General features: G+C 31.8%; 1 long non-coding RNA gene across 1 annotated transcript; it reads left to right on the forward strand.

Annotated features, from left to right (window-relative positions):
* Positions 1 to 771: 771 nt before the first annotated feature.
* LOC127728745 (uncharacterized) lies at positions 772 to 15,211 on the forward strand. Its single transcript, XR_007994351.1, has 2 exons — positions 772 to 6,176; positions 14,797 to 15,211. It is a non-coding gene; the product is annotated as an uncharacterized LOC127728745 (long non-coding RNA).
* The last annotated feature ends 983 nt before the right edge of the window (positions 15,212 to 16,194 follow it).

A 16,194-nucleotide genomic window follows, 5' to 3' on the forward strand; every position in this document is an offset into this window, starting at 1 on the left:
TCGTAAAATTATTTTGATTAAAAAAGTAAAATAAACAAACAGATTGATTTAAACAAATATCCGTTAATTTTCTTCTCATTATAAACTCATCATAGATAGCAGGATTAACATTTTGTACGCCAGACGCGCGTTTCATTTACAAAAGACTCATCAGCGACGCTGTTTTGATATCTCCCCTTTTTCTTTGCGTTTATTTTACAATATGGACAATCAGTACAAAGCAATGCCTGTATTTAGCATGACGTCAATATGGGAATTCCGCTGTGTTCTATTTCAAAAAGGTAATGAGATAAGGACTGAACTAACTGAAGTGATGTTATTTCAATCAGGTAACCTTTATTCAACTTCCCTAACGAAATTGATAACTGACGTTTTGGCCTCAATTAAAACATAATCAAACGGGTTGTTCATGTATTTAAGCGTATGCGTAGTTTTCTTGAACTGTATATATTGCCTTGCGTTGTTTCGATTAACGGAAACATCGACTAAGTGGTTGCCCTGTGTTCCTCAATCCAATGATTGATTTGCAACCCAAGATACCGTTTCTGTGTTTTTAAAAATAAAATTTATCTGCTAATAAGGTTATTTTGTTGTTTGCTTATAAAACATCGGTGCAGCATTTATCAACTCTGTAACAGACCAGGTAAAACTTGTTGCTCATTGTTGATTAAATGTTTTCAAAGTCAAATTCATTTAACATGATTAAATATATAAATAATATATATATTTATTTGTAATTATTCCTGATTTAATAAAAGTCTGAGTAGATCGATACTCAAGCTTAAAATAGATGTGGATAGACTTTCTAAATTAAGTGTAGGGTTAATTTTTTTAAAACATAAATAACTTCATGGACGATACATGTACAGAAGCCTTGTAAAAATCTTAAGACATCATCATCATTACCAATTTTTCCATTATTATTGTTTCATCTTTTTTCTATAGCTAGACTTGTAAAGTATTACATGTTTTGAAAACTTCATGCTCATATTGATATTGTATTGTTACATTTGTATATTCGGAGCGGACTTCATAAGTATGGTTTATTTAATCTTTGAGTAAATAAAACATGTTTAAACAAAAAAAAGTTTCCAGAGCAAAATTAAAAAAAAAAAAAAATGCACTTGTTTGTATTTAACTAGTGATTGGACTTAGTTCTTTTTGCATTTTTTTAGCCTTGTACAAACGTTTAGTTGACACTGAGTATGTAAGGATTGATAGAAACATTCAGAAGGAATATTTTTAAAATGATTGTGTTTGAATTTCCAAGAATGAGGCAAAAGTAGAGCAAAAATTTAAACAGCTTACTGGATATAATTGTTTTATCCTATGAATACGCAAAAGATACGAATAGACTTAAACACTAAGACTGTCATTTAATAAGCAAGTAAGATAATACCTGTTTTTACTTTTTATATGAAATAAATGGGATCTACATATTTAAGAAGAACTCATTAAGACCTGTTTCACAAAAAAACCCTACAAAGTTGTTAATTGTTCGAATGTTTGTTATTCTTGTTTTAGATTTTAAAAGAATTAAGGAACAATGTAAACGGCAAGCTGGCTGCTGGTAACATACATTCGTTTATTAAACGACTGAAGTTGATCACAATGTGCCTCACTAACAACAGGATGGCAATTTCTGGGTCCAAAACATATGGTAATAGTAGTTCCTGAAGTAACGGTGTCAATAAAGGGATACAGTTAAAATCTAACTACCAGATTGATTCAGTTGTCCCATGGTCACTGAGGGCAGTCGTGGGAAATATTCTGCACCACTGCGATCTTCACTGAACAAGGGGCCACATTTCAAACTGGTCTCTTGGTATTTTATTGGGAGTTTATATAACATATTTTTTCTTAAGCCCAAAGTAGGTGAAAGGAATATTTCTATTTATTTATTTCAATGTTTTATTTATTTGACTAATACATTAATCTTTGGCTTTAAGCTTTAAAAATATAAAATTGACATCGGGCTATCAGGAAGTAATATCTAATCTCCATCTTCGCGATGGACATTCAGATACATTTATTTTTTTGTTTTTCTTATTTTTTTTATTGGCTATTGGCTACTATTACTACAAATTGAAGCAATTGTACAGATTTGTGTATAATTAGCTTCTATTCAATAATGATTGACATCATAAACATATCAATAAGCAGTAGAGTTTTACTAAAGCATATCTTCACAACACAATAAAGACCACGAACGACTCACAACATCAGAACACTCAACACTTAAGAGAAAAAATATGACAATAATTTATAAGTACTGCCATATTTCACACCAGGAAAGCCCCTCCCAATACCCTAAAGAAGAAGAAGAAGAATAAGCATTTGCAGATCTCATTTACATTAAGATTAGTTGGCCCTACCCCCTCAGTCATGATCTGATGACTTTGAAACTTTTGATTGGTTATATGTTAAAGTTTGTGATTAGGTAAGTTAACTCTTTCACGTTCAGATATTTTAGATCTAAACTTATGAAAAATACACTATCCAAGTTCAATTGAATAGAGCATTATCACCAGAGCTAAAAAAAATGAATATATTGGACTCATATTTAAGAGAATTGATTGCATATTTCAGAAAATTAAAGTTGAAGCAAATATGTATTTTTTTGTCACGCGGTGTCTTTCCAAAAGTCACGTGACTTGCAGGAAAACTGTGAAACAAGTTACTTTCTTTAAAAAAAGAAAAGCAATACGTGAACCCGAGACATTTGACTGGTCACCAAAAAAAATGTTGCTGATTATTTTTTGGCTTTAGATTTGAAATAGTTGACTGAATAGAATAAGGTACTGATGATGTTAGAACACCTTTATTGAAAATATGTAATTGTGTGTAGATTCTTACACAAGTCAATTAAAAGCACTGTTGGATTTTAGTTGTAAACAGAAAAGTGTATACAGCTAATATATGAATTTACCATTTAAGGCTTGACTATTTTATTTATTACTTGGGAGCTTACATCAGTTTTTCTTCGTGTTTAATATACATACAAAGTCCTAATCCTATTGCAGTTCTTAGTTTCTGCGAACCAAATGTCTAAAGCAAATTGCACAGACCAATCGCAATATAAATTCAAGCACTCAGTTTGCTAAAATAATCTGGATGCATTTATTTCATCTGTCTTATCTTCATGTTTTGTTTCCTTGATGACTTCAATTATTCTTATACTTATTATTGAAGCTGTCGTCTGTACTAATGGTAAATGTTGTAAATAGAGAAATTGAAAGTCCAATTTCCATGTGAAGTGTAACTCTGTGGCATGCAACTTATAAGACGGTTTCGTATTTTGTTTTTGAGAGTAACACACCAGCTGCATTGGTACCTCTTATATACTGAAAATTATTTTGGTCTTTTAAAACATCTCAAATTCTAAGGATTTCCTGAAGTTACTTCAACCAATCCAAATATTCTATAGGAAAAACTTAGTTCTGAAGAAATTTTATGAATACCTGAATATGCTCTCAAAAGAACAAATTAATATAAAAAAAGATATGTACCATATGTAGATATATAAAAATGTATATATAGATATCATGATTAAAATGTTTTACGCCAGACGCGCATTTCGTCTACAAAAGACTCATCACTGATGCTCGAATAATAAATGTTAAAAAGACCAAATAAAGTACGAAGTTGAAGAGCATCGAAGACCCAAAATTTCGAAATAAATGTTTTGCCAAATACATCTAAGATAATATATTTATTCCTTGGGAAGAAAATCCTTAGTATTTCGAAAATTTCAAAGTTTATAATAGGACAGTCACTCAAAAAAAAAAGAAAAAAAAAAAGAAAAGAAAAGAGAAACAGCTAGAGGTCAGAATACCTTAACTTTAAGTCTTATGATGACCATGATTCAACGTCACATGTCCAGCTCTTACTGCCGTGTCCTGAATTTAGATAAGAAAGGCAAAAATTTACAGTCCGCGAGTGAAATTAATATTTATGCATGCACGTGGTTTTCTTGCGCAGCGCAAGAAGTAGTAAATGGAAAGCACTGATACTCTGGATTATAATACGCATTTGCGTCATCACGTACATTTATTCTAGGCTAAAATCTAATGCTAGTTGAATTCGGATATCAAACTACCTACCTGAAGTGTTTTGACTCCGGATCTGGCCATTTAATCCGAAATTTGTGTAAACACAAACCGATGTGTCGTGTCAACAGGGTGCATTATAATGAAAATAAACCAAGACGGGTGTATGATAGCTGGTCAACACAATGAATACACAATTTTCAAAATAGCACCATATTGAAAAGATTAAGATGCTATAAGGTTAAACTATTAAACAGAAAACAAAAGTAATTGAAATTTAATCAACATACAATCCTGTTAATGAATCATTTCCGAAAATTTAGAAATATAATATCAATAAAAACAAACATCATGTATTTACTGATGGACATTTTATTTATTAAATCAATCACTTCTTCAAGTCTTTATTCCCATTATATGAACATATTGCTGTAAAAAATATAAGCAGAGACTTAATTATAAATCCATACTAAAACTAAATCACATGTGTATATATATCTCTGAATTAACGTAGTTATCAAAAGATTATTGTAAAATATCAAATACGTTTTTTGTGAGATGCAAGGATTTAAAACCGTTGTGAAGTTGTTTTTTTTTCCATTGAATACAGTTTTAATTTTACTAACTTACGTGTACGCATCCCTGATAATTGGTGCTCATATTTTGCATATAATTTTCATAAATGTATTAATTGTTCAGACATGTCGGACATAATATAACATTATACATTATATTCTATTAATGACAAATTTAGTCTCTGTTTAAACTCAATAATGTTAATGAATATTTTTTTGGCCTCTTAGTGTATCTTAATCAAATTAAATATTTTGACAGGATTATTGTTTTGTTTAATTATAATTATGCTTTCCGACCTAAGATAAATATTTATAATAGAAATATCGTTTTGTTAATTTTCGTCAGGCTTGCTTTCCGACATTTCCCCAGGCTCTGAAGTACATAATGTCACGTGGTAAAGGCTTAGCAATACTCAGTTTATTCTGAGACATAATATATTAGTATATATACTATTCCCAGGTTTATTGTCACAATGCACAATACACAATAGCACGTTGTATTAAATACTACACACACAGCGCACAGGGACCGTCTCAAAGCATGAATTACATAATTGCGTTATCATTATACTTGATATTTAATAAACATTCTAATTATTTCGCATTATTAAAAACGCATATGTTCTGTATAAAGGCAAATAGGTGCCAATATTTAAATGATTTTTTACTGCAATCTAGTCTTTATTTTTTTTCTATATTCCGATCTACAGTCACGTGGTAGCCTATCAATAGAGGGACCGTATCAAAGACATAAACAGCTACCTGTTATAAAAGATCGAAACTGTCCCAGACGTTCCGAGAATCTTGTTTCCGGGGATATCGAATGGCCCATAGAAGCTTCCAAAGCTCACCAATATATAGGCGTGAACCCCAGGTTCATGCAAAGAATGAAATTAATGCAGGTAATAGGGTATAGTTTTGGATCTTATACTAACAAAAAAAGCTACCCCCACGGCATGCTTGTACAAACACTAGTCTTGGTTTTTCATTAAGTCCAGGGCATTGTTATAATTCAAACATTTCTGTTTTTTCTTTAATTCCAACTCTTGACCATCTGTGCCAAATTTCCCAGTTGTTTCTCCATGACTCATTATCACAAGTATTACACAACCCATAGTATTCCAATCCACTTTATCTCTCTCTACTCTGCATTCAGAAATATTAACATTTCCTGGAATGTTAATTATCATTGTTTGAGTAAAAATCTATTGATATATAATAATAACTTGGAACGTAGCAATAGATCAAAAGAGAGCGATGGTTCAAATAGGTACGTACACACATTGTCTTAAAGTCATAAAAATAAATCTTTCTTAATGTGACTTATGCATATATTGAGTTATATTTTTGAAATTGAAAGTAAAGTAAAGTTAAGTTACATTTAATGTAGGAAATAATGATTTCACCTCCGGCCATGGGATGCTTCCTGCTGTGGGTCAGCTTTCCACTGCACCACTGGGATCCTTAACGAATTTATGGAAAATTTTTGAACTAATGAAGTGAGAGAAAATAGAAAAAGAAGAAAATCATCCAGCTAGTTTTCTTTTAGAAAGTAAGTGTTAAGATGATATATAACTGTTGCCAATTTCATGATTTAAGCAAATATAGGAGGTAATCATACCTTAGTATGCCATTTTTTCCTTGACATATCTATGTTCCTTAATCTAATCTAAAGTGTTTTCAACATTGCCATTAGCAAGCACTTAAGAAAAATCGTTTTGTTACATCTATTTTAACATCGGACATTTTTGTCTCTTTTTTAATAATTTCAGTGAGAAATGACCACGAATTTTGAGTGCATTTCAAATCAATGATTGCACTTGTACACCTGCCATGAACCACTTATTTAACTTGTGTACAAGTTATCAACATAGTTTAATAATATTCTTCCAAAATACACGGCACAATTAATACATATGCTATATCCCGCGGCGTCAACAATTGTTAAAGTTTGCGATAAGGTTAATTTAAGGGGATCCACTTTGAAAATCTTTCATTGTTCAATATGTTAAAATTCGTGATTAAATCAGTTTAAGGAGAACCACTATAATAAGTCAATGATATTTGATATGCAGTTTTATAAGCAAAACAATTAGGACAATGGTCAATCAATGTTTTTTTTCAGCCTAAATCGCTGAATACTACTTTAGGTTGTATTTATAATGTTCCTCTATATACAGTCTAACATAATTTAATGGAAGTAGTTGAGAAACAACAAGTTAGTCAAATTCAAAGACTAATTTTAGTTGACAAATCCAGTAATACAAGGGTACCATCCAAAACACTTCAATTATTTTTCACCACAGCTGAGTTACCTAATAGAGTAATCGTAGAGTTTAAAAGTTATAAAGCTTAAACAAAACCCATGCAGTGTTTCAAATGTAAAAGTTTTGGGCACACGCAAAGGGAGTGTAGGAATATGGTTCAATGTGTAAGGTGTAGGGATGAAGACACAGGGAAGGAATGTAAAGAAAATGCAAAATGCACCAATTGTAAGTATGAGCACCTGGCCACCAGTCAAGACTGTCCTAAGAAAATAAAAACTTAGTTTGGCATATTGGAATTGTCAAGGAATCATAGCGCACATACTGGAATTTATATGACACTTAAACACTACAAACATTTAATGTTTTCAAGAAACTTTCTGCATTTCAGAAAACTATTTTGCAATTCACAGCAATTCATTTGTTTTTATCATGGTTAGAAGGTTTGTTACCGTATAACGTTGGAATATTTGTAGACGCTTTAACAGCTCTACAAGCACTCAAGATACCATTTGTTAAGTAGATCGGTTGTCTTCCGCCATCTTGGATTGTAAAATAACAAAACAAAATCGGTCTAGATCACTAATTGAAAATGCAAATTTTGTGAGAAGAATGAAATATTATTCATCTGTTAGGCTTTTCATCTGAATGAAGAAAAAACATGTGTTTTATTAATATTTTTACGACTGCTTTTGTACAATCAAGATAATTTATGTTTGATTCAATCTGTTTCAACTTTTCCATATAAGGGGAGATAACCCAGATAATGTAACTTTTATGAAGGAATGTGTTATGAATTTATCGTTTTTGTTGTGTATTAAGAAAACCAGTACCGTGACCCCATTTTTTCTGTTCATTTTCCGAAAAGACATTATAATAGCTATCTTCTCACATTCTATCTTAAAAGTCAATCGTTTGGTTTTCGCTTTATCATAAAAAAATGGGGTTTCCATGTATAATCTATACAAAATTTGACAATTTTGCACAACTTGTAGCTTGATTAAAAAGACCCACGACCCATACTTTTTATTGTAGTTTGGAAAAAAAGCTTGATATAAACTTCATTTTGGCAAACAATTTAAAATATCTATCGATTTTAATTTTGGATTATATAATTTGTCGACTGGTTACCTTGGACATCATGGTACCAAGTCAGGTAAGAGCAAGCTAAAGAAGTAAAACCAAGCTTTCAATCGGTACAATTTTGGGGAAAATTACCTGGTTAATATTTTTTTTTTCACTACAAAATCATCGGAAAACAGTAAACTTTCCCCTCAAATTACACCGATTATATGTTTGATTTTACTTATTTTCGTTGCTCTTCCTTGACCGAGTACCATGATGTCCAAGGTAACCAGTCGACAAATTATATAACCCGGAGTCAAAAGTCGGTAATATGAAAATAGTCTATTGGAACACAATGTGCCTCACTGGCAACAGGATGCACAAATTTCTGGGTCCAACCATATGGTAAAAGTAGTTCTTGAAGTTACGGTGCCAATGAAGGGATACAGTAAAAATTTACTTACCAGATTGAGTAGGTCCCATGGTCAACGAGGGCAGTCGTTGTCAATATTCAGCACGACTGCAACTTCACTGAACAATGGGCTACAACTCAAACTGGTCTCTTGGTATTATATTGGGGGTTTAGATATAATATTTCAGTGTTCTTAAGCCCAAAGTAAGTGAAAGAAATTGGTGATATCATTATTTATTTATTTCAATGTTTTTTAATATGACTTGTACATTAATCTTTGGCTATTAAAACAAAAAATAATTGACATCGGGCTATCAGGATACAATAATTGATAACCATCTATGTAATAAGCATTCAGATCCATAAATTTATTTATTTATTTTTATTATCATTTTTTTTATTGGCTACTGTTACCTAAAATGTTGAAGCAATTGTATATAAAGTTAGCTTCTATTCAATATTGATTGACATCATACACATCTCAATAATCAGTAGAGTTTTACTAAAGCATATCTTCACAACGCAGTAAGAACTAAAATCGACTCACAATGTCAGAACAGTCGCGAACACGCAACGCTGAGAAAAAAAATTATAACAATACGTTATAAATAGGGCGCACGTTCCACACCAGGAAAGCCGCCTCCCAATACTCCTAAGCAGAAAAAGAAGAAACAACATTGACAGATATCATTTACATGTTGATTAGAAGGCTATGCTCCCTCAGTCATGATTCATCAACTTTTGCTTAGTTATCATGTTAAAGTTTGTGATTATGTTAGTTAATTAACCCTTTCACTTTCACGTTCAGGTATTTTATACCTACGGAAAAGACGCTATTAATGTTGAACTGAATAGAGCATTCTCACCAGAGCTCCAATAAAGGCCATACTAGACTCATATGAAGGGACATTAATTGAATATTGAAGACAATTAAATTTGATGTAAATTTGTCGTTTTTGGTCACGTGGCATCTCTTCAAAACTCACGTGACTTGCGGAAGAAATGCGAATAAAACGAAATTAATTTGGAAAATGTCTATAGAGACATATTGTTGCGATAATAGGGTATATGTCTGGTAACAAAACAATGACCCAAGTGTATTAGAAAGAGAATAGTTGCCGTAATAGTATGAAAAGAGGAAATATGTGGTATATGCTTTGAAATATAGATGCCCGTAAGATAAAAAAAAAAAGGATTTCAGAGGTTTTTTTTCGTCCAAATCAAATCTGACACAAGTTTCTTTTTTAATCGTGTGCATTCAAGCAGCAAACAAAAAATAGCCTTTTCAAGGGCAGATTCTATGAATAACCAGTATTATATATTGCCATCTGCAGCATAAAATATATGCTAATTTAAAAAGAAAAATTTCAGAGACATTAGACAGAAGTAAGCAAAAGATTGTTTAAAAAGAATTTGCTGAAAAAAACCAGGAGTCCCTTGTAGGCACACATCTATCACATAGAAGTTTAGTCAGATCTAACAATTGAGAAATGGAAATATGGTTATCTCCCAAGATTTACCCAATTTGAAAAAAAAAATTTATCTTATCTAGTCAATTTGTTAAAGACTTAAATCTAATAAAGCACACTTAAGCTAAGTTTGTATAGCGGAACATGTTACCACAGGTAGATGTTTTCTCAAACTATGTCCAAATGGCTACAACATTACAAACAATAATTGTACAAAAGTAGAATTCTACGACTAAAATTGTTAGTGTGTCTTCTTGCTATGCAAACTTAATGACAAAATCTGTAACATGATGAATATATAGCTACCTCAGCTATTAAGTCCAGGGCATTGTGATGATTCAAACATTTATTTTATTTTCTTCAATTCCCTCTCTTGACAGTCTGTGCTAAATAACACAGTGGTTTTTCATGACTCATTATCACAAGTATTACACAATCCATAGTATTCCAATCCACTTTATCTCTCTCCTCAGAAATATTAACATTTCCTGGAATGTAAATTATCATTGTTTGAGTAAAAGTCTACTGATATATGATTTTAACTCGGTGTTGTGGAGCATCCTGGACTGTAGCAATGGAACAAAAGTAGGGCGATGCGTCCAATTAAGTATACACTTTGTTTTAAAAACAATCATAAATCTTTCTTAATGTGACTTATATTGAGTTATATTTTTGAAATTGAAAGTTAAGTTAAGTTAAGTAACATTTAATATAGGAAATATTGTTTTCCATCTCCAGTAATGAGCTGCTTCCTAATGTGGGCTTGTTTAGCTTTCCACTGCACCACTGGGATCCTCGGAGAAATTATGGAAATTTAAGTAGTAAAGTCTTCTTCTCACGAAGTGAGAAAAAATAAAAGGAACTTCCAGTTTGTTTTCTTTGAGAAATTAAGTGTTAATAAAATAAACGTTACCAATATTTATGAACCAGATGCCAAATAATGTCTCTTCAGTGATGCTCGAGGCTGAAATATTTGAAAATCCAACTTACAGGTTAAACGTTGGAAGTGCTGAGCAAAACAAAAAGAACTTAAACTATAGCCCATACCGGACAAGAATTCAGAGCGTTGCATGATGCAGATATATTCCTTATCATAAAATGATTTCAAAAATATTATAACAGCAAATTTCAATCTAACAATATCCGATTTTTTCTGATAGTAACGAAGTACATTCTACTGAACTGATGATACTCTCGGGGACTAACAGTGATAAGATAAAATATAACTGTTGTCAATTCCATGATATTAAGGAAATATAGGAGGAGATCATACCTTAGTCTGTCATTTTTTCCATGATATATGCATGTTCCTCCATTCAAACAATATTGTTTTCAACTTTAACCATAGGCAGGCACTAAAGAAACAACGTTTTGTTACATCATTTTAACTTCGCTAAAAAAATTAGGGATTTTCTTTAGATTTTTTTTCTCTTTTTCAATAAATTCAGTAAGAAATTACCACGAATTTTGAGTGGATTTCAAGAGTTTGATTGCACTGGTACACTTGCTATGAATCACTCATTTAACTTGTGTACAAGTTATAATTATAATTTAATAATATTCTTCTGTAATACACGGCACAATTAATAAAACTAGTCATATTGCCCCTAAAATCAATAGCATACTCTGTAAATATTGTCAAGGTTAAAATTATTTAAAAAATAAAGTTTTCTCAGCAAAAAATCTTGTCAGTAAGAAGTGATTCGATATTAAATAGTACATGATAGACATTTGAGGCCATTGATTTGAGCCATTAACCACTTCTGTACGTAAATAAAATGTAAAAGATACAAGACTTAGCGCAGAGAAGTTATATGGAAACCTCGCGCGGTCGACTAGGTGCCTTGATGGCATTTGGTGATCTTTTGTTTTCAAAAGGGCGGACAGGAAGAAGGCGGCTATTTTGGTTTTAAACGTGAATTAATTTTGTTTCTTGACTATTTTGGTTTACTGCTCTTCACAACGCCTATATTCAGGGCCAGGTAGATCTGTCTGGCAGCCCGCTAACCATCTTGATGTAGTACTGGTCGATTAGTCACAGACGTAGTATTAAATAGTTACAGGAAGCCTGGTCTGGACCACTGTCGTTAGACGGTGTAATGACGGTCCATTTCCAAATGATATGGATACAGGGCCTTTGGACGTCAGACGGCAAAACACCCCCATCCACAATGAGTTTTGTAGTGTATGCAGACGCAGAACTTCTATGGTTACTGCTAAGCGTTGAGTAAGTTTTCTGCAATCATGAAGGAGTAAGTCGTTGAGCCATACAATCAGCAGTTGCATGTAGTATTTTGCGGAAAATCAGAAGCTGACGAAGCACGGCCGTCCAGCTACAAGGACTAAAGGGGAATGCTGTTGTATAATAATTGGCATATTTTATTTAAATTATTTGGCCCTATATCTTCAGTTATGGTTCATTGACTTTGAATATTTGCATAAGTTACATTTTAAAGTAATGCTATTCTTTTTTCATACAGGCGAGACATGTCTCTGTGTCAACAGTTTATTTTTTTTTAATTTTGTTGGATAAAATTATCAGTAATGTAAGTAACAATGATATGTTTAAACACATATATATATATATATATATATAACACCAGAGCCTAAATAAAACTAAAAATTGAAAAAAGCAATAAGTACTCTCAGATCTGTACTTAGTTTTTTTGTTGTTATTATGGATGAGGGATGGATAAATACCTTGCCACCTCCGATCTGTGTTTTTGTTTGATGTTTTTTCTGCTTTGTATCGATCCGATGAGTTGATATAAATAAGAAGATGTGGTATGAGTGCCAATGAGACAACTCTCCATCCAAGTCACAATGTGTAAAAAGTAAACATAAGCCTTTTTCAACTGATTTTTATAGTTTGATCTTATGTTGTACTGTAACACCACTGTCCAAGGTTAGGGGGAGGGTTGAGCGCTCACACACATGTTTAACCTCGTCACATTCTTTATGTGCTTGTCCCAAGTTAGGAGGTTGTCGTTGGTTCATGTCTGTCATATTTGTTTTTCGTAATTTGTTTTGTTTTGAATTAGGCCGTTAGTTTTCTCAATTGAATTGTTTCATATTTTTAATTTCGGGGCCTTTTATAGCCGACTATACGGTATTGAGTTTTTTCATTGTTGAAGGCCGTACGGTTGCGTATAATTGCTTACATTCACTTCATTTGAACTTGGGTGAATAGTTGTCTCATTGGCATTCAAACCACATCTCCTTATTTTTATAAGAATGGCCTTTGCACAGATTTTTTTTTCTGTATAAATATCAGTATGTTTAAAACCATTGAACCTGAAGCTCGTCTTCGAAAACGTGAATTTAATACGTTTTAAGCAAAGGTACACAATACAGTAACTGTACACAGAAAATTTCATGAGATAACATTTGGTGAAAGTGAAACTTAATCAAAGTTTCTAGGAAGTAGACAATGGAAATAGAAAGATTGGATATTCCGGAAAATTACTTATTATAGTTCGACCAATTTAGGTATATGGTAAAATGTGTCACTTTTTGCAGAAAACAACTATCAATTACATATGTGGTTCCTCTTTCAGGTATCGTTTGTTTTACTGAAGAAAACATGATGCAATCTAGAAGTTATATATGTATTGTTTTTTATTTTTTATTTACGAAATACTTTTTACATGTAAAAAATGTTGTCCTTTTATGTATTTGTTAGATGTCTGTTATAATGATAGTGTCTCATAAGTCGTTTTCAGCTGGCACCCTTTTACTACATGTTAGGTTCTTATGACTTTGTATATATATTTATATAGCTACCGTAATGGATGGTGACACTTTGATACAATAAATTATCTTATCTTATCTATCATTGTAATCTGATTCAAACAAAAAATTCTCCTTAACTCAAATATTCAAGATGCTTGATTTCTTGATTGACAACATATTTGTTACGTTTAGAGGACGTCTTTTTCACACAAACAATTGACAATTCCATCGAAAGCAACTGTGTTTTTCTTCTTTATGGCTTGTTTCTTTGATAATACAAGGCATACTTCATGCAAGAGCTTTTAAGGAAGGACGAAACAAAGCTAGCATTATCCTTTAACTTCACGTTCCGCTATATAGATAATGTCTTCTCACTGCATAATTCAAGTTTGGTGACTATTTTTAACGCATCTATCGCATCGAACTTTAAATAAAGGACACAACAGATTCAGTTTAGTCTGCCTCATATCTTGACTAGCATCTGGAAATTGACAATGAGTGTCGTTTTAGAACATAACTTTACTACAAAAGAGATAATTTCCGCTTTCCAATTGTGAACTTTCAATTTCTTTTTAGCAACAATCCAGCAGCGCCTACATATGGATTATATATCTCCAAGTTGATACGATATCCCAGAGCTTATATTTCCTAGCATGCTTTCCGTGATAAAGGGTTGCTGCTTACAGCGAAGCTATTAAACCTAGAGTTCCAAGTGGTGAAGTTAAAGACATTCCTTTGCAAATTTTACTAACGCCATCACAAGTTGGTTTACCGTTATGGAATATCTGTTTCTGATAACGACGGATATATTCAAATTGTCGTAACCCCAATCCCGTCCCATTTTTTCTCAAATGTGACCTACAAATTTAGACTTATCACCGGGTTTGACCTTACATGAGCAAAACAACGGTTGCTAACCTTCTGGAGCTCTTGAGATCACCTCCGGTTTTTGATGAGGGTTTGTGTTGTTCAGTCTTTAGTTTTCTATCTTGTGTTTTGTACAATATTGCTTGTTGTTTGTCTTTTGTTTGCTTTTAGTTTTTTGCCATGGTATTGTCATTTCGTTTTCGACTTGTGCGTTTGACAACTAGTATCTCTTTGGTTTTTTCTGCACCTCTTTAAAGTTAAGCAGACAAACGATTTAATGTTAAGAAGACTTGATTAATTAGATTGTTTATTATCAAGTTGTGTACCTTTTAAGACCCAAAGCTTAATGAATTTTTGTTCCAGATTTAGGATTTCGTCTACAATTTGAATTATTTCATATCCAAGAACACACTAGTTTCACTGGAAGACTGATTGTTTTAAGGCATACAGAAACCATCAATGACACAAACTCAAAAATACTTTGACTATAGCTGACACAGGGTATAGAAAAACAGCAACAATGGCGGAAATTATTTCAAATAGACGAGACTTCAGAGGATATGACATATTTTACCATTATGCAGAGCTGATATAGTTACAGTTGGAGAAGCAAATCCCTTTGTATTGAGCATATCAGTATGTGTACATTTGACCCAATATACTGTTCTCATTTGTTACAAATTTAATCAGTTGATAAGAATTATGAAAGTATTTTCTCTCTGTATGTTATGTTTGTGTAAGTTATTGAATAAAATACAAGATGTGTATTGATATCAAAGTTGATTCCAACACTTATTTGAAATGCTAATATTCTTGTTCTTTCCTTAGGCAAGTAAGAGAACTGATACACTACAGTATGATAGAAAAAGGTGGGAGTATTGATTGGAATCACCTCCACAATGCCAATCAATATCTCTTGTATTTCATAATTGAATGCACACTTTATTTTACATCTCAATTTATATTTTAATACACAATTTATTGTCAATTATTGACATCAATAGTATACCTATAACCATTTTGATCCACATTATTATGTTTCAAAGATGAATGATTAAGAATTGAGAAATTGCATTTTATTTTAAAGAAAGTACAAAAAAACAAAAAATGTATAAAAAATGCAAGCAGGGTGTATTGTATTTGTAAAATCAGCGTTATAATCATCTGATAGTAGTCATTAATTTAGGTTAATTAAAATTCAATTATAATTAAATTGCTGGAAACAATAAAGAAATATGCGTAACTCTAACCTGGATATTTTCTGCAAACGAATTTATTTGTTTATTCCCCTTTATATTGCTATTCAACAGTATATGGTATTTGTATAACTTTTGAATACAGGATTTTTTTTTTCACAATGAAGAATGAATACCAATTTAAAGTAATACAAGTTATTTAGTTTTGTTGTTAAAAAAGTGCATGTTCAATGCCTCTTTCTGGAAATTAATAATTCAAACCTCATTAAAAGAATATACTACACCTTCCATTGAAGATATCTATTTCCAATCATTTCAAAACTATTTAATTGAAAAAAGAAGATATTATCCTAAATATTGAAAAATCTAATGAATTTGTATCAGTATGGAGAAATTCTCCATCTTTGTGCAATTGAATACAATTTGTTTAGTTATATAATGGAAATGAAATAAAACTGTTCATCTTCAGTGTCATATAAATTTTATAAAAAAGCAATAAATGACATTAAGATGAGTTAAAAAAATTGCATACCTATGTTTAAACATAGAACTACTTCCAAACGCA

This window comes from Mytilus californianus, unplaced genomic scaffold (assembly GCF_021869535.1).
Source record: "Mytilus californianus isolate M0D057914Y unplaced genomic scaffold, xbMytCali1.0.p SCAF_2, whole genome shotgun sequence".
Lineage (NCBI taxonomy): Eukaryota > Metazoa > Mollusca > Bivalvia > Mytilida > Mytilidae > Mytilus > Mytilus californianus.